At 43.4% G+C, this 25,729-nt stretch overlaps 1 long non-coding RNA gene across 2 annotated transcripts in view; it reads left to right on the forward strand.

Moving 5' to 3' along the window:
• Positions 1–21,486, forward strand: part of LOC123849322 (uncharacterized) — a 42,910-nt gene extending 21,424 nt beyond the window's left edge. For both annotated transcript variants that reach the window (XR_010407760.1, XR_006792030.3), the window contains one exon: positions 21,395–21,486. This is a non-coding gene — a long non-coding RNA (uncharacterized LOC123849322). The remainder of the gene's footprint in view (positions 1–21,394) is intronic.
• The last annotated feature ends 4,243 nt before the right edge of the window (positions 21,487–25,729 follow it).

Genomic DNA, 25,729 nt, shown 5'->3' on the forward strand with positions numbered 1-25,729 from the left:
TGCAGAAGCACCAATCCCCATGGTTCGGGATATTTACTCCCTAAGCAGTGCATGGCAAGCCTGACTTGTTCCTTTATGAAAATGTACCATTCACTTAAAGAAAGTGAAATTCTTGTGCAAATCTCTGCCAATAGAAGGTGTCACCCAAAAAAGACAGTGTCAAAGTAAATGTTTCTGAACAATACTGGTCAGTAAAACTTACCTGCCCATGTCCCCTAGACCCCTGATCTTTGCCAAGAGATGGGATTTCCTTTTGGTTAATCAAGTGAACAACCCCATGCTGTTGAATGAACCAGTCAATGTTCTGTGTCTGTAAGTGAGAAACATCTTGGGTAAAATGCCCAAATCTAATGACTCATAGGTATTTAATGTATGATCGTTGAATTATCACTGTTTTCCGAAATTTAAAGAATAATGGCGGCTAATGCCAACAGCTTTCGGGTTCTGTAACAAAGCAGTGGAGGAGATATTTGGGGGCATTTCGGACTTTCTTTTACCACGATTCTTATTAGGGCCAAATCTCTGTTAATTCTACCTCCAACAGTCAAATGCTATCTAAAATCAATGTTAACTTTAGGTTCTTTGGGTTCTTGTTTTTGGCATAAGCAGCAAGAAGAAACCCTTGAAAAATTGTGTTTTGAAATGTTTCTTGTCTAATTGTGCTTTTGTACACACAGTTGGACAAAACGTCTGGTTCCCTTAGGGAAAGAACCATTCACATAAACAAAGATAGTCAAGCTGCTTTTTTCATTTTTGCTTTTATTTCCTTCTTTCATGCATCTGTGTAATGACTCATGGAGCACAACACTTACTGGATGCCGGAGAGTACAAAATGAGAGAAACATAGTATCTGTCCTCAGGAAGTGCATATTTGTCTGGGTAAGACAGATGGATAAATAAATAATTACTACAATACGTGATAGAGGAATGTATTTGAGGAAAAAAAGATGACTCTGAGAAAATGAGGCATTGACCCAAGCGAGGGGGGACAGACCAGTGAGGGCAGTGGTGTTGCTCAGATCAGCCAAGCAAAGACTGGGAAGAGGAGGAAGGAGCAGAGAATATTCTCCTGGGGACTGAGCTCCTATCTAGAACCCCTCAGTTTTCTATTTGACGTGGGCCGGAGAGAATCTATGGGAGAAGGAAGGGGAGAACCACTGCGGAACCTGGGGATCAGTGTGGTGTCCAAGCTTGAGAGAGAGAGAGAAGAGAGAGAGAAGGAAGTGTTTGGTGGAGGGCCAAACTCCTAGTCAGGTAATAAATGGGTCAGGGATTGGGACTGAGTGTCCAGAAATAGGAAGACGAAATTAAAATGCCTTCTACTTTTTCTTTTAATCTTGATTGTTAATGATGAGCTGGGATGAGAATGGCTTTTATCCTTTCATTACAGCAGTTGGTGGATAGAGTATTCAATTGTGAATTTTTTTTTTTTAAAGCTCAAGTCAATTATGTGGTTATTTGGCTACATTTGAAATTTTGGAGGATTGAAATTTGCCATTTTCTTCCATTTAGTGTCCCAACTCCCTCCCCCAAGAGGGCACTCTGAACCATCCACACAGTCTAAGATAGCAGTGGTGGGAACGCTCTCATGGACTCTGCATGTGCAAATATGGGATATAGTGAAATGTATCTTTTAGCATTACCTTGTCTGTCAATGTATACCCTAGAGCAGAGATGAAAAGAGGTTTCAGGTACCAACTCTGACCTGTAGACTAGCAGGCTTTCCAGAAAGCTCCACCGTGCAGGATTCTCAGGCTGTGTCCAGACCTAGAAAAGATGAATGCCCTGATTGAGAAGCTGTGCATGTTGATTGTGGACCCTGATACCACCTCTAGCTTTGCCCCAAGGTAGTTGTATGACCTTGAACAAGTCATTTCACCTTCCTGGGCCCCAGTTTCGTCACATCTAAAAAATGGAAGCTGGGTTATTCTTCCTCCCAGCCTGACATTCAGATTTTGAGATGCAGAGAGTACTTTTTGCTATGGAAGATGCAGAGAGTGCTTTTTCTATTACAGATTCATTTCTGAGTTACATCTTGTACAGTCCAGTAAAAAAAAAAGCGGGGGGGGGGGGCCCTGGATATACCATTTTAAGAAGAAGAAGTAACTCACTTAAGCCTTAAGCTGATAGTACATTCTATTTTGATAAAGTGGCATTAATAATTTGACAGTAATACACAGTTCATTGTGACCATGTTTGGGCTTTTAAGGTCTGATTGGGGGTTGTAGCTGGGCCAGGACCTTAGCTGCCACTTAGCCAGGCTTCTCATCCTTCTCCTCTTTCCTTATATGTCGTTTCTTCTGGCTCTAATCCTTTGTTTGCTCTACTTAACCACCACGTCCCCTGGAGTCACGAGGGGGCTGGAATCCTGCCTTGCTGGAGGTCAAGGTCTAATTCTTATCATTTGGGTTTGGTGGTAGATAGAACTGTTGGAAGGTGGGTAGTTCGACGAGGCAAAATGTTACAAAGACATGTTTAGATGGAGTTCTCAAGGCAGTGTCTAAGATTAGCACCAGCCGGGTCCCAGGAAATGAGCCAGGTTTGGAGAAGTCTGAAGGAAATAGATGGGTTACCACCAGCAACACCCCTGGAAGTATCTTCTCCAAATGGGGCCTCCCACAAAGTGTACTTGAGGGCCCTTCCTGTAGGCTTGTTTCTCAGGGCTGCCTCTATTTCTTTGGGTTCCAGAGAGCAGCAGTGAGCAGCCTGGTGATCCTCAACCCCTCTGAACAGTAGACTCTTTAGGGAAGCTTTTGAAAAATACTGATGCCCAGTCCCTACTCCCAGAGGTTCTGGATTAATCCGTCCAGGGGAAAATTGCAAACTCATTTATGGGTATATTTGAAACTCCTTGGGTGATTCAAATGTACAACTAAGGTTGAGACTCACTCCTCTAGGACCTCAACCTTACATATTTACTTTAAAAGCTGTGCATGAAGGAAAGCCCGGTGTGCATCCCAGGGTATACATTGGCGGCCCATGGTCAGAATTTGGACTGCAGATGTGTTTTGTTTGGCCAACACAATTGTTAAAACAAAAAGCAAGCAAGCAAATAAACAAAAGTCCCTGAATTCGAATGCCTTTTCAGGAGGCCTGATGCTCAGCAGGCTTTTATGATTTTTGTTACTTGCATGACTTTTGTAGGTATTTGGTTAGACAGCTCCTGGTCTGCTGAGACCAGTATATACACAGCTGGTTGTTTTCCTCTCATACTGAAGAAGAGAAGTGGGAATAATGGTGGTGGGGATGGTGGTGGGGTGGGGGGTGAAGAGGGGGTGTAGGGGTGAGGAGGTTGAGGAGGAGGAGGAGGATAGCAAGAAGATAATCAGAAACTTGCAGATGATCTACCTCAAATTATGACTCCCACTTCCCCTTAGTTCCTACCTTATTGCCATATTTTTGTGACTAGAGTTGGGCTCCAGCCCCAACTATATGACAGGCTACCCCCAAGGAGAAGGAGTTTTCATAGAATGGATCAATTTTAAGGACATCCATAGGGCCAGGGTGCTCAGGGATGATGGAGGGGAGAAGCTCACTCCAGTGGACCTTGGTTGGTACACTGAGTTGGGTCTGAGCAAGGCTTTCAAAAATGTCATTGCTTCTGGCTTCCTCCAGCAGCCTTTGTGGGCAATGAGGAATATTCCCCAAGGTCAGGTGCAGGAACTTCGCTTCCTTGCAGAAAATCAGAAGGTGTGGGTGGACTCCCTCACTGGTGGTTTTCCTACCCACTGCGGTATTTCTCAATATGTAGAAAATCTCTTTCTGGAAAAGTACTAACACCCTGCATCACAAACTCTCAATACAGAGAATGGTACTAATTCATTTTTAACCCTTCGTTTCCACCACAGATGCTTGCTTCCATTTTCCTGGGAGCAGGGGTTCCGTGGTGTAGCCCGCCGCCCCTGCTCCAGCGGTGCCCTCCTGGCCGAAGAGCAGGGACTCTGGTTCCCATTCTCCTCCAGGTGTGCTCCCTCGGTAATATCTGTGTATTTCCCTTTTTCACTATTTGGGAAACCTTTTCCCGTGAAACCACCACCTTGAGCAGCATCCTGACCTCCCCACCAGCAGGGGGCAGTGTTTCCCATCCCGGGAGCGGGATCCGGGCACCCTCCCAGGGACGCAAAAATGAAACCAGGGCTGCTTCCAAAGCTCCCACCTCATGTGATCAGCTGCCCACCCCAAGAAACGTCCTTTAACTTCCTTTTAACTCATTCCTACCCACTGGGTGGGGATTACGAGGCACTGAAAGGCATGCAGGTGTTCAGAGAGATTCGATATTTTGCAAAGAGGGGAAAAGTTCAGGTGTTTGACTGGAATCCATTTAATTGCTGGCATAAAGCAGAATTCTAACAAGCTCTGTTACCTCATTTCTGATTACACAGCAGATGAGAAAGAAGGTGGGTGAGCCGTGGTGTTAGGGATGGGCAGCGAAATAGGGAGCCAACAGGTATAATGGGAATAGAAAGAACTCAGGAAGGATGCAGGATGCAGGCAGCTCACACATCAACCACCAGCTCTGTCGTGGAGAAAAAGTAGGAGAACTGTACTCAGATCTCAGCCACTGCCCAGCGCTTTATTGCTCTTACTTATGGGCACAGAGCTGATTTTTACAGGGAAAAATCAGAGTCCCAGAGAAAATGGTTAATGTAGGTCATTGTACTCTGTTTAAGAAGGCAGCAAAGAGTGTAATGCACTTTTTAAAAAGGTTTGTATTCCTGGTTAAGTAGTAATAGTTAACATTTGCTAACTAGTATGATTGCAGGGTTATGCTCATATAATTTTCATATTCTCCTTTAATTGTCAAAATAACTCTACAAAGTCGGAACTATGATCCTCCTCATTTTACAGGAGAGGAAAGTGAGATTTGAAATTAGGTTAAGCCCGGTGTCTGTCTGCCATACAGTTGGCATGTGGCATAACCAGCCCTGGGACCGGGTCTGTCTGATCAAAGCCCACACCTGTAATCACTGTCTTCTGTCTGCAGAACCTCACAAATGGGTTAGGGGCTCAGGGGTACACCATCAGCTCTGCGGAGCAATCCCTCTATCCACAGACCACACCTGAAAACGGGGCTATATTGTGTTTCTTAAATCGGCTAATTTCGAAAGAATGTTCCTAAGTAACAGGATAAATAGAACAATAACAAAAGGTACATCAAAAAGATCTACAATTTAATCATCCCAAAAGAATGAAATAATTCGATTAGGCGCATCAGCAATCTCTGGTGGGGATAAAACCCACAAACTCAGGCGCGCGTGACTCAGTTTTTATCAGTCCTTCAGATCGTGTGTGTCTTTGCCAGTCTTCTAGATTCTCCCCCGCAGCCTCAGTCTCTGCCTCCTGCCCTCCACAAGAGAGCGCTGGGTTTCCCAGGACACGTCGCAACCAGCTCCCAGGGATGACACGATTTGACACGACGTGACCACTAGAGGGAAGCAGGGAGGCCCCTATGCTTCATTTTTCTGTAGGATTCAAATCTGTGTTTGTTTATAAAGCCATCATTTTAAAGACGCTTTCATCCAAGTGACATACTTTATCGTGCGTGGTTGGTGCCAAAGAAAAATGTGCTCTGCAGACCATCAGGACACATCATTTCCATCTCACCAGGCCTAGTCTGATAGCAGCAGGTAACTTTGCCGGAGGCCCCAGGTATAGCTTACCTGGTAGAAAAGGCACTTTCTTCCACTTGGTCCATTCATAACATTTTGCAGGATATATTAAATCCATTAAAGTTTGCCCCAGTTCAGGAACTCATGTTGATCACCAACAACTGCAAAATATCTGATACTTTTCATTTCTTTTTCGAGGGAGTTGTGTTAACCAGGAGTAGAGGCAAAAGGAGGGGTCAAGTATGGACAGAAGTTGCCCACACGCTCCCCAGATGAGTCACCTGTGTTCTGAAGGAACTGTACTGACTAATAGCACCACCTAAAGACTCTTTTGGGAAGCCTGCAGAATGTTCCATTAGGGTGTGTTTTGAAAAGAGCTCTGTACTTATTAACATAATGACAATAATGATTACTCTGGGATTTATTTTTCAAGTACCCTCGTTGTACATGTGACTAAGAACACATTGCTTGAATGGATACACTTAAGGTTTTTATACAAATAGCAGTGGGGGATTGGAGAAGGTTCAAGATGTTCTTCAACATGGAATAATAAGCAGCCATTTTAAATGATGCCCAGGAGTATATTTATTGATAGGGAAAGATAGTCACAATATATTAGGTTTTCTCAAGTAGGATCTAAGTCAGTATGGGTCCATTTATGTAATATGTAGTTATATACATACATTGAAAAAGTCTGGATGATGTATTGATTATCGCCGTACGGTTGATTTGGAAGTGTTATTTCCTTTATGTTTTTCCTCCTTTTTGCTTGTCTGTGTTCACATTTTTCTGCCTGGCCATGTATTATATGTATCATTTTTTTTTAAGTTTACCAGAGTACATTATATCATTTGTATTTCCAGGGTTTGTCTGATCTTTTTACACAGGATATTCTCATAATATAATTTTCATCCCTCTTAATCATCTACTTCTCATTCTTATCCTAAATCCACATGGCTGAATTAAGAACAGGCCAGGTGGAATGGCTGCTTTCTCGCACTGTTATACTTGCTCTCTCTTGCTTCCAGAATGTGATCCTGTGCCTCTGAAATATCCCTGCTCAAGACTCTGGCTCCTCAACACCACCCCAGTCACCTTACCTTTCCTGTCTTCCTGTACTTCCCAAGCTCTCTTCTTAGACTTGACTCTTTCCTGTTTCTCCTTTTCCCTGATGTGGGGGGAGGGGAGGGCAGGCCTTTGTCTCGTGTACCTCATGACCTGCTCTTCCTTCTCCTTCTGGTCTCATCTGTCAAAATCATCTCGGTGCTTCCATGCCCCTTTCAAGTGCCTCTTCCCTCAGAGCTGGGAGCTCTCCCATGTTTGGGAGGAATGGTGAAGCCAGGTGGTACGCTTGTGGTCCCCTGCTTTCCCCGGGATGCCAGGGTCCTTCTCATGAACCGTAACCATGTCTGCAAGCCACCAGCAACCCCCACCACACTGCACTCGTACCGTGGGCATTTATAAGGTCAGGTGACCTATCTTGACCAAAGATAGACACAACAAACAAAAGTTAGACTCAACATGTTCCATCACAATTCCGAGATGGTTGAGGAGTGAGAACTTTAAAAGTATATCCAAGCATACCTTTCCTTCTAGAATCATAGGCAAGGCTTATCCAGAAATGGCTCTTGGCTCCTGACACCACTGCTGATGTAGGACAGCAGGACAAGGTGTTCTGGACCATGACCCCTGCCTGGAGCCCCCTAATTTAATTCCATTCCAACTCCTATCCATCCTTCAAGGCCAGCTAAGGTCTCCCTCCCCTGGGGGTTCTTCTGGACCATTCGCACCCCCAGAGTGCCCACATCACAACACTGGTTCTCACTAGTGTTCGTGTAGTCCCAGGCATGCTGTGTGAGTAAGCACACGGGCTTCACAGTCGTGCTGCTGGGTCCCGGGGGTGGCTTGACCACCTGCAGGCTCCGTGGCTCTGAGCCATGTACTCAACACCAGCTTCCTCAATCTCTTCATCTACAAAATGGGAACAACCCATCGTGCCTACCTCATTGGGTAGTTGTGAGTATTAAATGAATTAGTTCCTGTCACATAGTAAGAGCTTACAGATGTTCATTTTTCTCTGGATAATGGGTATTTTTCAATTTTGTCTATTGTCATTTAGCTTTCGATAGTCGACATCTTCTTGATGGGATTACTTTAGGTGCTGTGGTTGAGCTATCTGTCTCCTGTGGCTTTTTATAATCATCGTAGCACCCAGCCAGTAAGGTACACAGAGTCGAGGGTTAGTAATTACTTACTGCTTGACATAGGTTACAAATTGGCAAGAGCAGGGTCTTGTGGTCAGCAAAATAGATTATACCAATCTGCAAGACATGGGTCATTGTGCCTCACTTTCAAAGGCATCCTGTTTCGGATATACTTGGCTACAAAATGAACTATCCTAAAACATGGTGGCCTAAAAATAATGATTCATTATTTCTCATGCTTCTGTGGTTTGACTAGGGAGTTTGTTGGTCTTGAGGGTCAGTGGGGCTTAAAAGTCTAAGATGGCCTCATTCATGCCTACCAGTTGGTGCTGGCTGTTGGCTAAGCTTCTTGGTTCTTCAACACATGACTTTGCACCCTCTAGTAGGTCAGACAGAGCTTCCCCACAGTAGGCTGGGGGCCTCAGGAATCTAAGGGTGTTACAGTCAAAGCTCTGTCACAAAGTCTAGGCTCTGCAACTCCCACTGTCACTTTCACCATATACTGTAGATCAAAGCAAGTCGCAAGACCAGTCCAGATCCAAGGAGTGGAGAAATAGCCTCCGTCCTTTGATGGGGGGAATGGCAGAGCCGTATTGCCAAAGAGGTGTAGACACAGGGAGGCCTGATCCATTAGGAGTCAGTACACTAACCATCAGCCACACATCCGTAGTAAGAGGTTTGGTGAACTCGTGAGGTAACAGTCTTGCTAACCCTTCTCTGTTGTGTTTTACAGTCCAACAAAGGTATTCACAACCATTTGCTGTTTTGACATTCACAGCAACGCAAAATTCTTCTGAGGCAGGAAGGAGAGGAATTGCTATCTTTATAGCATAGACTAGAAAGCCGCAGTTAGACAGCTTCCCCGGACTCACAACCAGCTATTAACAGAATTGCACTATTAGAACTGTTGCCTCTTTTTATTATGAAATATTTGTCCCACAAAAAGCATGGAGAATAATAGAAACACCAACGCATATGACTCCTACCTAGTTTGAAGACTGGAATGTCAGACATTCTTCTGAAGCCCCCTGTGCCTCCCAGCCCAGCCCCGTACCCCCCATTTCTACATAACCACGCTCCGGGATAACGGCCATCTTGAATTTGGTGTGTATCATTCCTGTGCGTACTTCTCCCATTTTATAAATACATTTTTATTCAGAAATAGTATCTACCATTTTCCATTGTTTCTAAGGCACACTTCCCCCCCCCCACATTTTAATATCTCTGAAATCAGGATGCTTTTATAATTAATGACGTCTTACAACAGCTGTCGGCCGGGTGGCAGCTGTGACAGGGCCAGACTGCCAGCCCATCCTCCAACATCAAAGGTGTCAGGAGAATGCTTGCGGAAAATTGCGGGGACGATAGAAGGGCACTTGGTTTACCCTTAGGAACAAAATGGTTGCAAGGGGAGGGTGGGGGAGGTGGCAAATCAGAAATGTTTAGCAATGTTCCGAGAGCAGGAATCTAAAGGTTGGCTCTACCTAGTTGCAAAACTAGTTTAAGAACTCAGTGCCAATGACGGTTAGTTTTTTTATGGGTTTTCAGAAATATTAGATCACCAGTCCTCTGGTTGGATGGAGGATGGGGAAAACAGACATGAGTAACTTTGAGTCAAAAGACTGAGAAGAGAGTTTAAATGTGGAAATTAAATGAGGAATTCTTTAACTGATTTATTCCATTTACATTTTTCTTTTTGAATGTATGCACAAAAATAATATATGGTAAAAAAAAAAAAAAACCTCAGATAGAGGGTATCAAATTATGAGACAAGAAAGTGTTTTTCAGAGTTTGATTTTCAGCATGTTTTGTCTGAATGGTGTACAAACTAATGGTATATCTTATCAACTTTATGTACAGCGTGTCCAGTTGTACCTGTATTTCTGCTAACCATGGTTGTTTGCTCAACATGATGCTTCTGAAATTTTTTAATCTGCTAAACGTAGCCCCTGTTCATTCATCTTTTTTTTTTTTAAAGATTTTATTTATTTATTTGAGACAGAGAGAATGAGAGACAGAGAGCATGAGAGGGAGGAGGGTCAGAGGGAGAAGCAGACTCCCTGCCGAGCAGGGAGCCCGATGCGGGACTCGATCCCGGGACTCCAGGATCATGACCTGAGCCGAAGGCAGTCGCTTAACCAACTGAGCCACCCAGGTGCCCCCCTGTTCATTCATCTTAACTGCTATATAAGATTCTCTTGTATAAATATGGCACATTCTATGTATCCATTTTACCCATTCTCCTATTGATGAGCAATTTAGATTGCATCCACTTTATTTCAAAGAACACAGTTATGAGCATCTTGTTCATACCTTCTTGTGAACAGAATTTCTGGATCTCAGGGCACACACATCTTCCACTCTACTAGACATTCCAAATGGAATTGAAATTGGTTTCCAAAAGCATCTGTCTGATTCCCATCCTCACTAGTAGCGTGTGAGAGGTCCCAATGCAAGAAAGCCTTAACTGGATTCCCCTTCTCCTCTCTGAATCCCTCCAACTCACTCCCCTACATAGTCCAAGTGACCCCTAAAACACAAAGCAGAGCAAGTCACAACTCCACTCAAAACCTTCCAGTGGATTTCCATTGTGTTCCTGACAAGATCACATGGCTTACCTGCTGGCCTTAACTTAGCCCTACAGCCTGAACAGGGAGCCCAATGAATGACTTGATCCTAGGCCCCTGGGATCATGACCTGAGCCAAAGGCAGACACTTAACTGACTGAGCCACCCAGGCACCCCAAGATTTCATTCTTTTTAATTGCCAAGTAAGATTCCATTGTACCTATATACCACATCTTCTTTATCCATTCATCAGTTGATGGACATTTGGACTCTTCCCATAGTTTGGCTATTGTTGATAGTGCTGCTATAAACATTGGGGTGCACAAACCCCTTCTAATCAGCTTTTTTGTATGCTTTGGATAAATACCTAGGGGTGTAGTTGCTGGGGATCCTTTTAGTTCCTAACACGAGACATGCCTTTTCTCTCCCCCTGACCTCTGCACATGCCATTTCCTCTCTGGAATGCTCTCCCCAATAAAACCACACCTGCCCCACCCAACTCCCAGTTTTGCTGACTAATTCTACTCATCCTTCATGTCTAAACTTACCCATGTCTTTCTCCTCAGAGCCATTGATCATCCCCACCTCCACCCCCCTGGATGCCTCTCAAGTATATACTGTAGCATATTTTATAGCAACTTCCCCCATGTGACATCACATGCTGAAATCACCACCTCTTTGCTTTAAGCCCCCCAAATTGGTGATGGAGGGGGCAGTGTCTATCTTGTTCGCTATCTTCTCACCCAACGGATAGTTTATATGGTGTTCAAGGAATACTGTATCTGTTGTATAAACAAGAGCATAATCAAGTCATCCCTTGAACCCAAATTATTTGACTGCTGGTTGCTTGCACAGCCTACTACAGGTGCCCATGCCATCCTGGACTATTCTTCTTCCTAAACCTACCAATTACTAGCAGAGGGCCAGGTGGGCTGCCCAAGCCACCATGAGGAGGAAATCCCAGAGGAGAAATGGAATTTGGGTGTCAAATTACAGAAATTCCTGTAGGTTCATTGCAGCTGGCAGTCTTCCAGGCAGGCTCTTGAGTCTAGGCATGCAGGTGTGCAGGACAAATCCCTGCTGCGCAACAGGGGAGGGAAGGAGGAAGTCCTCTGGGACGGTCCTGTCTTCAGCCACCTATGATGCACAGCTTGGGTGATGGAAGGCACATCTGGAGATGTTTGAGAAGCAATTAGACATTCTAGAAATAAAATGGAAACAGAATGGAGAAGGTTGAAGTTAACATAGAGATATTAAAAATAGTCCGGGATTATTTTGAAAGAACGTGCTCTAGTTTTTCAGTATGTTTTCTAAGACAAGAAATGAATCTGGCAGATCCTGACAGCCCTGTGCTACATCTCAAGAAAAAGGCAAAAAACATTTAGTGTTTAGAATGTCTATACTGACTGTGGATTTTTGGCAGAATAACACAATCCTGAATTTAGGAACCCATCATCTTCTGAGTTAAACAGCATAGGCTGACATCTCCTAAATCAGTGGCTCTTATACTCTGGAATACATCCGATTAACCAAAAGATCACAAATGGCTGGACCCCACACTCAAGAGTTTCTGATTCACTCGGTTGTTAACTCTAGACCTTTCATCTGCCCATCTCCATTGCTCAAACCGTCTACTCTGGTCCATGTACCTATACTATGGGGAGTGGGAGGATCAATGGTTGCCAGGAGCTAGGGGTTGCTAGAGGTGGAGGTGAGGGTTGACTACAAAGGAGTGCGGCATTGGAGAATTTGGAAGAGGGGTGGAATTGTTCTATATCATGATCGTGGTGATAGTTTCATTATTGTATTCATTGGCCAAAATTCACAAAATCGTAAACAGAAAAGGATGAATTTTATTGCATGTCAATTATGCCTTTATTAAAAAATAAAAATAACTATGAAATCCAAGTCCTTCCCCAAAATATTACAGTTTGTTTGTTCTGGGACAGAGCCCAGGGATTGTTTTATAAAAGTTCCCCAAGTGGGGAATATCTGCTTCTGTTCAAGATGGAGTAACAGGGAGCGGGTTTTTCCTTCACACCTGAGAAAACTGAAAAACAGAAAAAATACATGAAACAGTAGTTTTCAAGTTGTTGGACATCAGGCAACCAAGGACCATGAGCCCTGCAATTGGAGGGTGATAAGTTGTTTATCATCTTGATTTTGGTGATGTTCTCATGGAGATATATATATATACACAAAAAAATTTACCAAATTGTTCATTTTCCTTATGTGCACTTTATTGTACATCAATTATACCTCCATAAAGATTGGGTTTCTTTTTTTTTTTTTTAAGTTTCCCAGTTGATTCCAAGAGTATAGGTAGAGTTGAGAGTCATCAGCCCAAACATATGACCTTACTTAGCCCTGAGCCTTGTTCCTAATAATTTAACTCCAATGGAACGTGGCTAAAGAACATAAAGTATTAAAGTTCATTAGAAGACTTACTTAAATGGAACTCATTCTGGAAAATAAGTTTGCACTTGCAGGAATAATATTTTTTGCTAATGATTCTTCTGATAGCTCACTGGGAAGAAAGAGGAACTCGAACTGCCATGAAGAATTTTTAAAGATTAGTACAAAACACATTAATAATGACTTCTGGGCAATTTACAGTATGTATTAAAAGCCTTAAAACTGTTGATAACATTCGACTCAGAATTTAAACTAAGGAAATGGGAAATGGGCTCAGGCGTGGCATTGTGGCAGTGTTATAAATAGCAGAACACATGAATGAACTCAGTGTGCAAACAGAGGGAAGCAGTTGCACAGATTATATGGTATGCCAGTCAGGATAGAGTAGGTCTGGTTCAAAGAATGCTGTGGAAGGATACCTAATGACAAGAAAATGGCTGCCAACTCTGGAAAACAGTATGGAGGTTCCTCAAAAAGTTGAAAATAGAGCTACCATACAATCCAGCAATTGCACTACTGGGTATTTATCCCAAAGATACAAAAGTAGGGATCCCAAAAGGGTACGTGCACCCCGATGTTTATAGCAGCAATATCCACAATAGCCAAACTGTGGAAAGAGCCAAGATGTCCATTGACAGATGAATGGATAAAGAAGAAGTGGTATATATATAATGGAATATTATGCAGCCATCAAAAGGAATGAGATCTTGCCATTTGCAATGACGTGGATGGAACTGGAGGGTATTATGTTGCGCGAAATAAGTCAAACAGAGAAAGACGTGTATCATATGACCTCACTGATATGAGGAATTCTTGATCGCAGGAAACAAACAGGGTTGCTGGAGTGGGGGGTGGGGTGGGAGGGATGGGGTGACTGGGTGATAGACACGGGGGAGGGTATGTGCTCTGGTAAGCGCTATGAATTGTGCAAGACTGTTGAATCTCAGATCTGTACCTCTGAAACAAATAATGCAATATATGTTAAGAAAAAAGAAGAAGAAGAAGAAGGTAGCAGGAGGGGAAGAATGAAGCAGGGGAAATCGGAGGGTAGACGAACCATGAGAGACGATAGACTCTGAAAAACAAACAGGGTTCTAGAGGGGAAGGGGGTGGGAGGATGGGTTAGCCTGGTGGTGGGTATTGAGGAGGGCACATTCTGCATGGAGCACTGGGTGTTATGCACAAACAATGAATCATGGAACACTACATCTAAAACTGATGATGTAATGTATGGGGATTAACATAAGAATAAAAAAAATTTAAAAAAAAAAAGAAAATGGCTGCCAGATAGCATGCTTTTGGTCACAAGTAGCAACAGATCATGAATCACAAAGCTGTTTATCTTACCATGTGATAAGATGCCCCATGTAGGAATGGTTGCGAGGCGGGTGAACTCAGAAGCTTGGCAAGGAGCAAAAGTACTAGTTCTGCCAGTCTTAATTTTCCTGGCTGATCCTCTCAGGCTCACTCCTTACCCTCACCAGCCTGCAAAATGGCTGCCCTGGTTTCCAACACCTCCAGTGTGAGAAGCAGCCTCTCTTTGCAGCTCCGTTTTTTTGGTTTTTGTTTTTAAGACCAAAAGAACGTTCTCCAGAAGCTTCCAACAGACAAACTTCCCTCAGGTTTCTTTGGCCAAAATAATGTCACATGCTTATTCCCCAGCCAATCACTGACAAGACCAGGGGAATTATCTGGAAGGGCTTAGACCAATTAAGTTTTATTCTCCCAGGCTGGAGAAGATCCCAGCCTTCCCTCCGGCACAAGGCTGGCCTATATCTGAACAAAATCAGGGTTGGCTGGTAAAGCAGGAAAGAGAGAAATGGGTATTAGCTAGGCCAACGCCCGCTAACACAAACAGTGAATGTGATAGAATTCCATTTTTAGAAATAAAAGTGAATGTAGATAGGCTCAGGAAGAAAGAATGAAATGCTATATATTTTTAAATGTTATCTCCACTTGGTGGGATTACAGAGAGTATTTGTTTTTCTTATGTCTGCATTGCCTTTTGTCCCCTAAATTTTCTGTAACGAATATGTAATGCATTTGAACAAAGGAAAAACCTCAAGAAATATTATCTTAAAATATTTACAGCCCTCCCAGGGCTTTTTGAAAAGTAAATAGAGCAGTTACATAAGACCAAACCCAGGGCATTGAGCTGAGCTTGCAATTTGTATGGTGCAGCCGCCAAGGCTGGGGCCTCCGGCACCCACGTGCGTCACACTAGCATCCGGGGGCCCCACGGAGATGCCAGCAGGTCTGCCTGAGGGGCTGCCCCTGCTGCTGGCAAGACTGGGACCAGTCGGTTCTCTTCCCATACCAGAGTGCTGGGCACAAACCAGATTCTACGCCAGTCCTCAGAGCCTGGGGGCAGAGGAGTTACTGTAGACCATACTAGAAAACGGGGTTACCCAGGGACCCCTGGCCCCGCCACAAGCCGGAAGATAGGGCTGGAAGAATGGAAACGGAAGGCATGAAGAAGAAGACAGAAAGGAGCAAGGTCACTGTGCCCCCAGAGCACACTTGCAGTAACTTGGCCCGGAAGCACATACATGTGGCCGCTTCAGACTGGAATGGTATCCTGGTGTACCCTGAGCATCGTGCGTGGTCCCTTCTCGGTCCATACCTGGGACTCGAAGGGATGAAGGAGACCAAGAATGGCCAGAGTTGGCCAATACTGAGAAAAGGCATTCAACAGCCAAGACGTTCTGTGACCATCTACATGTAGTCACCAAACCTCTGAGCTTCTCTCTCAAACCCAACCAAGCCTGGCCTTCGCATCCAGCCCAACGCTGGGGGAGATGAGCGAGGTGGCCCCAGGGGAAACCAAACCCACCAGCTCTAGAGTAACTCAGACCTCAGTTCCTATCGGACTCCAACTCCTAGTTGTGCACATTTGGGCAAGCTCCTTCGCCTCCTTCTGCCTTCCCCCCCCCCCCCCCCACCTGTAAAATGGGGATAAGGCTGCTTAAGGCATTAAATGAGCGAGCTCGTGCAAGGCGTGGGAAACGCCAGCGCCGCCTAAGTGACAATGCTGGAAGGGTCACAGGTGCACCGCCCACCTCCACGGGTGCAAGAAGTCCCCTCCCTCCTCCTCACCGTGGGCTCTGAGCATCGACATTAATCGAGTGCTCTGAGGCCAGGACTCTGGAGTTGTCAGAGTTGCCTTTCTGAATCGAGGTTCTAATGGAGGCAGATCACAGGGGCTTGCTCTGGCCAAAAAATAAATGATTTTTGGAAACTTATATCCGGCTAACTTCACCTGCTCACAGCCGGACCACCTTCCGCCAGGGAAATGAGCTCTCGCTCTGGGGAAAAACAAATTGTGCCCGAGGGGCTGAAGGGAGAAAGCCCGTTTAAGGGCACTTCCATCTGGAAAGATGATGTGGGCCGTGGGAGGATGGGACCAGAAAAGGAAGAAAGAGAAAGCAACTGGAACCAGGCGCGGGAGTGAGTCCTCTGGGTGAAGCTGCAACTTTGATTTCTTTCCTTTGGAAACGTTGAGTTCTTTGTTGTTCCTGGTGTGGAGGGTTAGCCCAGCCCAGGGAACAGCTCATGGGAGCTTGAGGAGAGGTGGATAATAAATTCTCACCAGTGAATATTTCTGGACCATCAAAGTGCTTCATTCATTCCACCTAAGATCCCTTAGTCCTGCAGTAGACACTGGGGGATCTCTCCAGTGGAGAAAGTAGTTTTGGTTGCCTACCTGGACGCTGAATTAGGGTTCAATAGCTATTGTAACTGTCTTGGGGAGAGGGGTTACCTGGGGCAGGTGAAGATGAGAACTCTCAAGGTCATGTTTGTTTACCCACATTGCATCAACTGAAAGTGGGCCCCTACAGAGCTCGCCCGGCTGTTAAAAAATGCTCCATGACAAAATGTGGCCAATGTATCAGAGCCTTTGTACTCCCCGGACTTTTTTAACCTAAAATGTTTTCACGTGTTTCTGTATTTTATCTAAGAAAAAGAGTGCATTTGTAAAAATATGGAGTGGTGTTTTCTAGGTTTGCATTTGATTAATAGTGCGTTTGAGATTCCAGAGATCATACAGTTAGTGAGTTTAAACACATGGGGGAACTGAGACTCAGAGGTAAAAGGGCTTATCCTGGGCCACAAAGCTTTCTGGTTTCATGTAAATATTTATGGATTTAGGTGTGTATTTACTAGTCTATACTAGTTTATAGTGGTAAATAATCCCTTTACTAGATCTGTCATTTGCAAATATCTTCTCCCCTGCCTACCCCCCCAATTGTAACTAATCTTTATTTCAGGGTAATGCATGTCCATATTTTAAGGAGCCTAATAGCACTACTGAATTTACAACTGGAAACAGTGGTCCACATCTTTGAATGCAGCTCCTCGGAAAGAGCCACCTCCTAATCTGTCACCTGCTACCTCTGGCTTGTGCCTCCATGTTTTTAAATAATCAGCTAATGCCGAATCTCTTTTTTTTAAGATTTTATTTATTTAGAGAGAGAGCGCATGTGCGCGAGCAGGGGGAGGGGCAGAGGGCGAGAAAGAGAATCTCAAGCAGACTCCGCACTGAGTACAGAGCCCCATGTGGGGCTTGAACCCATGACTCTGAGATCATGCATGACCTGAGCAGAAATCAAGAGTTGGATGCTCAACCGACTGAGCCACCCAGGTGCCCCTAACACCAAAATTTCTTAAGTTACCAACTTAAGGCATAATCTACTGATTTCTTAATTTGCAAGGTGAAGATTTAGTACTTCACTAATCCCGCCTCACCCCTGACCCACCTATATTTGGCAGTTATTTTTAAATTTCTGATTAAATTGAGAATTAGCAAATAAATTATTACAGCCATATAAATATTCTTTCCTACTGAGTCAAGTAATATATTATGATTTTATTTCTGTTTTCAAAATTTTCTTGTTCTTGGAGTTAATAGTAACCTTATATTTTAATATTTCCTTAGTTATCCAGATACTGTCATTAATTCTTGAACTTGCCAATGGAATATACTTTCCCACCAGCCCTATTTTCCACATACATCAGGTTTCCTTCCAGTTAAATATTGTTCCTGGCTGGGTCTCCCCTGGAACCCCATCTTTCTGCTCCCAGCCAGCCAGGAGCTCCCTAGGCTCTGCCTGGACATCAAGCCGGGGCTGCCCTTCACCGGAAATCCTTCTGTCTTGAGTTGGGGTCCCCTGTTTCCTAACCCTATGTATTTTTTCCTGGATGAATAACTTACTCATTTTGGTGGAGTACCTTCAGAGAAGTGGTGCATGAGATGTAAAAATTTTTTGTGCAAATGGCTGTATTCTACCCTCAGACTTAGTTGATAGTTTGGCTGGGCATAAGCTTTTCCTTTAGAATTTTCAAGGCATTGCTCCTTTGACGTCTGGCTTCCCATGTTCACATTTGGAATATCTGAGGCCACCGTGACTTCTAATTTTTTTCTATGATCTATTTCTAGGGATCTTCTCTTTATCCCTTTACAGGGGAAGATTATATTGAGCATCCACTAGATAGTAGACATTTTATTAGAAGCTTTACATGCACTCACCTTGTTCAGTCCTCACCAAAGATAAACAAACAAACCTGAAATAGAAATTACTTTATCTCTTTTCTAATAAGGTAAATGAGACTCGGAGAAGGTGAGGGAATTACCCAAAACATGGGGCCTGTCATAGATTATCTCACAGAAATTTCTCCTATCATGTCTCTATCATGTGTCCTACCTGATTGTCTGTGGGCCCTGCTTCTCACGGTCACTCATGGACCCCAGTTCCTGAGGCTTTAACTAAGCATGTGCTTCCATGATTAATGCAGCAGCAGGAAGCGAAATGACAAATCTCATAATGGTCTCACAGCTTCTGCCTGAAGGTTTCATTGGCCAAAACCTGTCACATGCTATACCTTACTTTCAAAGGCAATAGAAGTATTTCCATGGGAGAATTCCTTCCTGGCATTTTTCCAGAAATGCTTATGTGGTTTTGTTTTTGTTTTTGTTTTTCCAAATCTCAAGTCCCAGTAATATTTAGCCAAGAAATTGGGAAAACAGGAAAAAGTCGTGATCTTCCTGTGATATTAAAAACAGAAGAATCCACATAGAGAGGTTACTGGTTCAGAGGACTGACTTGTGTCAAGTTAAAAGCAAGACCAAGAAACACTAATGCACAGAATCAAAGGTTAAGGTGACTTTTCCAGGAACCAGGACAGTGGCACCCTGGAAGCCGGGAGCATCTAATGAGTCAGTCTTGCTAGCTAGTATTGTTGTGTTATGTGTGTTCAGGGCCCTGGCTGCTACATGAGTCATTCTTACAAACAAAATAAATATCAATAAGTTATGCATAGTAGACCTCATACAAGTCCTATGAGTTATGTTGGAAGAAATCAGGTTTGGAAACAAAATATATCCTTAAATTGGCAATTTCAACACATGCTCCTATTTAGTGCTGTTAACTTTGGTAGGAGAGCTGACTGTTATGTTACTGGAACACAACCCAGTAACGTTCACTGGTGTTTTCCAGTGTTTGAGTGTTCCCTCCAGGCTACAGGTCTTTGTAAACACTTTAATGGAAGAAATGCAAAGAGCAGATGATGTGAATATTGTGGAATACTCTGACGGGAAATTAGAAACTGAACAAAAATCCGAATTAGTAAAAGCAGTATCACTTTCAACAGCAAAATCAAAGCCAAGGCAAGAAGAGAAGAAAAATAAATATTTTTAATTTTCATCATTAAAAAAGGAAATAAGCTTATAGGAAGCTATATGTACTCTAAAGCTCAACTCAAAGGTGCTTTTGGATGCACTCCTAACATTTGAACAAATGTCAAGGCAGAAAAGGAAATTGGTCAGGAGTTAATGCCTTGTGTGTTTTAAATTTTCATTTTAAAAATAATACCTTATAGAAATATTTGTTGCAGCTACATTCCATTTTTATAACAATTTTTATTTGACATTTATCTTGTGTCTCTTTTCCCTTCTTTTAATATGTTCTCTTGTCAAATGTCTACATAAGGAAAAGATTATTTTTATGTGTTATTGAAACATATAATCTTATCATAAGAAACTGATTCATAATAATAAACCATGCACTTATTATTTTTAAAAAATATTCATTTATTTTAGAGAGAGAGAGCACAAGCAGGGGGAGCAGCAGAGGGAGAGGGAGAAACAGGCTCCTTGCTGAGCAGGGAGCCCAACACAGGGCTCCATCCCAGGACCCTGGGATCATGAGCCGAAGGCAGATGCTTAACTGACTGAGCCACCTAGGCGCCCTATTGTTATTTTTTAGTGAAAACCTCCAGCAGTGTGATCCTATTACGGAAAAATGACTTGATGGTCATTATGGTTACACATTATTTATTAAGTGTCATGAAAAATCAGAATAATTTATGGTTTCAGAATTCCTGGGAATTCTCATTTCTTACTCCCAAATCCCCAAGACTGATGCCTCTCAGGAATTTGGAAATACTAAACAGTGGGAGATAGAACTTACCAAGAACCTGAAATGACCATAGTTAGAAATATTTGGTGAATTGTACTAAGTACCACCCAAATGAGGGAGCAAAAATCCAAATCTTTCTTATTCCAGGACTCATGTTTTGTCCTCTACCTGAAACTTCCTCTACTATCACTGGGTATTGATATTCATTCATTCATTCATTCATCCATCCATCCATCCATCCATCCAACAAGAATTTCCTGGACCCCATGTGTGCAGGAATCATACTGGTCTAGCACAGAGATGTTCAATCAGTATTTGTGTTGACTGCCTGATTACCAGGCACTGAAAGGTGCTCTAGCAAGAAACACTGGTTCTGAAGGAGTGACACATAGGATAGCCCCCTTTTGATGGGGAGTAGAAGGTAGAGTCAAGAGAACAACAGGGTAGCTGGAATGGAAAGTATGGAGGATGGCTGGTGGAGTCCCACTTAGTGCTGTAAGTACTCTTGAGACAAAGGGAGAGAAGGGGGAAAGTCCTGAAGTAAAGCCAGTGGGCTTCTGAGAGAAAGATGAGAGCTTGCCAAGACACAGGGCACACATGGACTTGGACATCTCCTAGTCCTGAATTCAAATCCTAATTCTGTGGTCATGTCAAATTGCTAAAGTGCTTGGAGTCTTGGTTTTCCCATTTGGAATATAGGAACAACAATACTTAACCTCAAAGCGTATAATGAGAGTTAAATATATCTATATTTACTTAAAATACATCAAACTCTTGGTACAGCCATTGTAAATGCTCAGTGAGAGCTATTTATCATAGTTTATTATCATTTTGCCTGATCCGCAATATTCTTGAGAATTTTCAAATATTTATGAGTAATGTGCCATATGAAAATTTAGAAAGTTCTAGAAATTTCATCAATGAATCAAGAGTTCTCGCCTCAAGGGAGACTATTTAAAATGTAGTCTGACTTCCTGGAGGAAAAAAAAAAAAAAAGACCCGAGCTTTCATATTTCCTTTTGCATTCAGTGATGGGAAAGGTTTTTCTTAGCCTGTTTGTCCTGAAACCATGGATACAGCATAAAAATAAAAGAACGTGGCTGCCCTGGGATTTGAGATGCATGTGGTACTCAGAAAGCATAAATAAATATATCTGATATGTTTCCAATATCTTTTCTTTCAAGATAAATGTGGAACCCATCGCTCCTCCAGCCGGTTGCGGGGTCATGGCGCGCCCTCTGGTGGCCCGTCTATGAGCAAGCTTGAAGGAACTACCCCCTGGTGAGTACTTTTCTCTTCAACTAAGAAGGAGGATCCACAGTTTGGGGGCTGTTTTCTACAGCCAGAGTCCTGGAAATGGCTAGGTCAGATCTGTTTCCATGATTTTCTAAGGGAAGATTGCCTTGTGGATGAACATTGATGAGTTTTATTTTTTTCAAGAACACCTTCCATATATATGTCACCTTATGCCTGTCTTGATCTGTCTGGCCAAAAGTGAGGCTAGTAAGTACGTAAGTTAGTAAGTAAGTAAGAGGTGGCGCCATGATGACAAATATTCCTGGCCAAGTGGGCTGTAGGGATACCATGGTAGGGAGTTGAGACATATCACTTTAACCAAATGACCCTTACTACAAGGGGGAGCTGCCGAAAGGTTTAATGACTGGGAAGGTGGAAGGGGCATGATCAAATTTATAGTGCAGAAAGGTCACTCTGGCTGAAGTGAGAAGAATGGATTGTAGCACACAAAATTTTGGAGATCAGAGGACAGTCAGGAGGAAATTGCAGAAGAGCGGGTATGAGACGATTATAGTCTGGACCAGGTGGTGCAACAGGGCTGGAGAGAAGAGGATGAATTCCTGGAGATGTTTGGAAGGTATCATTATGCAAGACTTGGCTGTTAATTAGATGTGGAGAGTAAGGAAGAGTCAGGAGTAGAGAATGTTTCCCAAATTTTTGGCTTGGGCAACAGGGTAGATGGTGGCAGTATTCAATGAAATTGGAACTTGTGGGGGAGACCCAGCTTTCAGGGAGTGACCCCCTCAGAGGGGTTAAGTTTAGGACACGTTCAGGTAGAGGAACCTGTGGAATCTCCAGGTGGGGAATGCCAGGTCTCCTGCTCATCTGACTTTTAATCCAAGCTCTTTCCACTATGCTTGGCTGCCTCATCCTCCAGACATGGATCAAACTTTGGAATGGTGGGGAGTAGGTGCTCTCAGGAACCTTTGATTTGCCCAAATGATTTGCCCTGGGTATCCCTTTTGGTCTTAGGGAAGGAATAATGGAGAAGGAACACAAGGAGGAAACCTCAATATTACAATATTCCTTTTTCGAAAAGCATCTACCCACCGTTGTAATACTGTGTAATACTGTAATTAATTCAGGCAAGGGTCATCAATGGATGCTAAAACCAGTTTGTTCATAAACTCTCCACCCAGTCTAAAAGTATCTCTCTAAAAAAAAGAGTTATGTTTAGAGTGAAGAAACCTGGTAACACCACCAATGTCCATTCACAGATTATTAATTATAAAAAGGAAGGATTTCTCGCAAGTGGAGAAATCACCCAGATCCTACTGAAGCCCATGATCAAAGTTAATGTCATCAACAGTGGGACAAACTGACGAGGGTGACTCACAATGGGATGTGCTGAGAAGGACCCAGCATGTGCATAATTTGAACTCGTCCAAAGGAAACACCACACAAACCAAATTCAAAGGACATACTAGAAAACCATAGGTCTATACTCTTCAAGAATATCAGTACGATGAAAAGACAAAGTTGAGGAACTTTTCTGGAATAAAAGAGACTAAAGGAACATGACAACGGAGTGTAAATATGTGATTCTAGATTGGGAAAACATGTTATAAAGGGAAATATCAGAGAGACTGGCAAAATTTGAATATGATCACGTTCAGTAATAGTATCGTATCAATGTTGAATGTCCTCACTCTGATCATTATACGGTGCCCTTGTTCTTAGGAGACATCTGCCCACATGTTTATGTGGAAAGGGTCAGGATGTCTGCAATTTACCTCAAACATTTCCTGTCTCAGTCCATGCAGGCAACTGTAACAAAATACCACAGGCAGGGTGACTTTTAAACAGCAGAAATTGATTTCTCCTCGTTCTGGACGGTGGAAGTTCAAGATCATTGATCACTGTGCCAGTATGGTTGGGTGAGGCCCCTTCCAGGTAGCAGACTTCTTCTTATACCCTTACGTGGCAGATGGGCTGGGGAGCTCTGTAGGGTCTCTTTCATAAAGGCAGTACTCCTCATCATTAGTGCTCTGTCTTCATCACCTAATACTTGCCAAAGGCCTCACCTCCTCATAACATCCCACTGGAGGTTTGAATTTCAACACATGAATTGGGGAGTGGGACACAAACATTCAGCCTATGGCAGTTCCTGACAATAGTATTAATATGTGGGGTGCCTGGGTGGCTCAGTCAGTTAAGCATCTGCCTTCAGCTCAGGTCTTGATCTCAGGGTCCTGGGATTGAGATCTGCTTCTCCCTCCCTCTCTGCCCCTCCCCTCTTGTGCTCATGCTCTCTGTCTTAAATACATAAAAAATAATAATATTAATATGTATATATGTATATAGAGGCATAAAGCAATAATGATAAAATATTAATAACTGGTGAATTAAGAGAATATAATGTTCCAAGTACTCTTTTTGCACTGTTTCTGTGGCTTATTTTTTTTTTCAAGATTAAAAAAAGAGAAGTCTACCCAACCCATACACAAGTAGAGGGGATTCTGAACACAGAAATTGAACCAGTGTGGCTTTTTTTAAAGTCAAATACAGTAATATTATCTTTTATAGCCACTAAGTTCCATCTTGATGAAATGTCAAAATAGGAAACAGATGAAGGAGTAATTTCCTGTGCTGCCAGGCTCTTAAGAATGTACAGTATTTGCTGTCAATCTAGAACCTGCAGGGTTTAGAGAGGAATTTGTTGTCTGTTAAATCGAGACACCTCGGCTGAAAGCTCCCGAGGGCCAAAGAGCAGCCAAATGAAGCATGCGCTGCCCCGGGCAGGTGTCCTTGTCCTCCAGCCACGCGGCCGTGGGCGGCCTCCAGAACCAGGCAGGTTGCAATCGCACCAGCTGTTCCTGCTTGTGGGGCGGGGAAGAGGGGAGAGCAGGGGCTCTTCCTGGATCTTTCTCACTGCCCAGGTGAGCTGGCGCAGGAAGTCAGGGAATCAGAGCGCTGAAATGGATCTTGGAAAGCGTCCAGGCCATCTCTCTGCTGCCCATCTGTGGCTTCAGTCTCCTCTACACCATCCCAACCGACTGGTCAGCCAACCTCGGTCATAGCCGGTGACTCAAAGCCCCAGACAGCCCCACGGTTTTCAAAAAGCTTGAGTCGTTTGAACGTCATTTCTCTTAAAAAGAGGTATCGGAACAAAATGTCTACTTCAATTTTTCAAGGCAGCTAGTAAAAAATTTTTTATGTAAACGATGTCAAAACAGGTTAACTAAAATTGACTTACAGTCAATAAACCCCTATTGACTGTCTATTTCAGATCCTTCCGCAAGGCATCTCTGGTTAATATCATTCAGAAATAAGAGAAATTTACATATCAGGGCGCTTCTTCATAGCCTCCTGAGACATGCCCATTTTATGAGTCTATTTTTTAATAAAAGAAAAATAGGCAAAGCAAAACTCTATGTACACATAGAGTATGCATGTGTACCCTGTATGGATAGCATGTTTGCACGTGCAGAGGTAGGAATGGGGGAGGGTACGCAGGGCATTCCAGGGAGTGGGTGTGGGCGAGGGGAGGGGAAGAGGAGAAAAGAGGAAAGCTTTTGCTTTCCGCCGTGTATGTGTTGTTACTGTTTAAATATTTTTTTAACGAAGAGCATGTGCTATTTTTATCATTAAAACACGTTTCTCAAAAAATTTTTAAAAACGATGAGAAAGAGAAATCACCTAAATGAGCTGAAATCTGATTGCCTGGAGTTTGCATTTTGTACTACCCTGCGGGTAACTCGCAATAAGCCTGTTCCTTCTTGCACGTGGCAACAAGTCAACTATGTGATGCCACCCCTTGGGGCCCTCATGTTTCTCTTCTCCAAGCTCTGTGTTCCCATTTCCTTCAGCTGTCGATCAGTTGACAAGGTTTCAAGTCTCCTTGACTTCCTGTCACCCGCCACTGAGCTAAAGCATATCAAGTGGGCTCAGAGAGAAATCCATTCAGAAGTCAAATGGCAGCTGGTCACCTGTTGAAAATTAGCAAGCCTGTGGTTCCCTGTGTTTGTGCACTAACTTGGCCTAACTTTGTGGGGTCTTGGGTGCTCTATCAAGAGATGCATCAGTGATGGACAAAAGCAGGTCTGCAGGGCCCTCATTATCAATACCACCACAAGCTCCAACAGCACTTAGAAAACCTGGCCAATTTATCAATGCGAACTCAGGACAAGAAGAGTGGAGGTGTTGCATGATATCCTGGTCAATCTTACCCAGAATAAAACCTGTGTCAGAGCTTGAAGTTCTGTGTTCATTTATCATTGGAG

This window comes from Mirounga angustirostris, unplaced genomic scaffold (assembly GCF_029215605.1).
Source record: "Mirounga angustirostris isolate CCGP_5_RB_7025 unplaced genomic scaffold, mMirAng1.0.hap1 SCAF_15, whole genome shotgun sequence".
In the NCBI taxonomy this organism is placed as follows: domain Eukaryota; kingdom Metazoa; phylum Chordata; class Mammalia; order Carnivora; family Phocidae; genus Mirounga; species Mirounga angustirostris.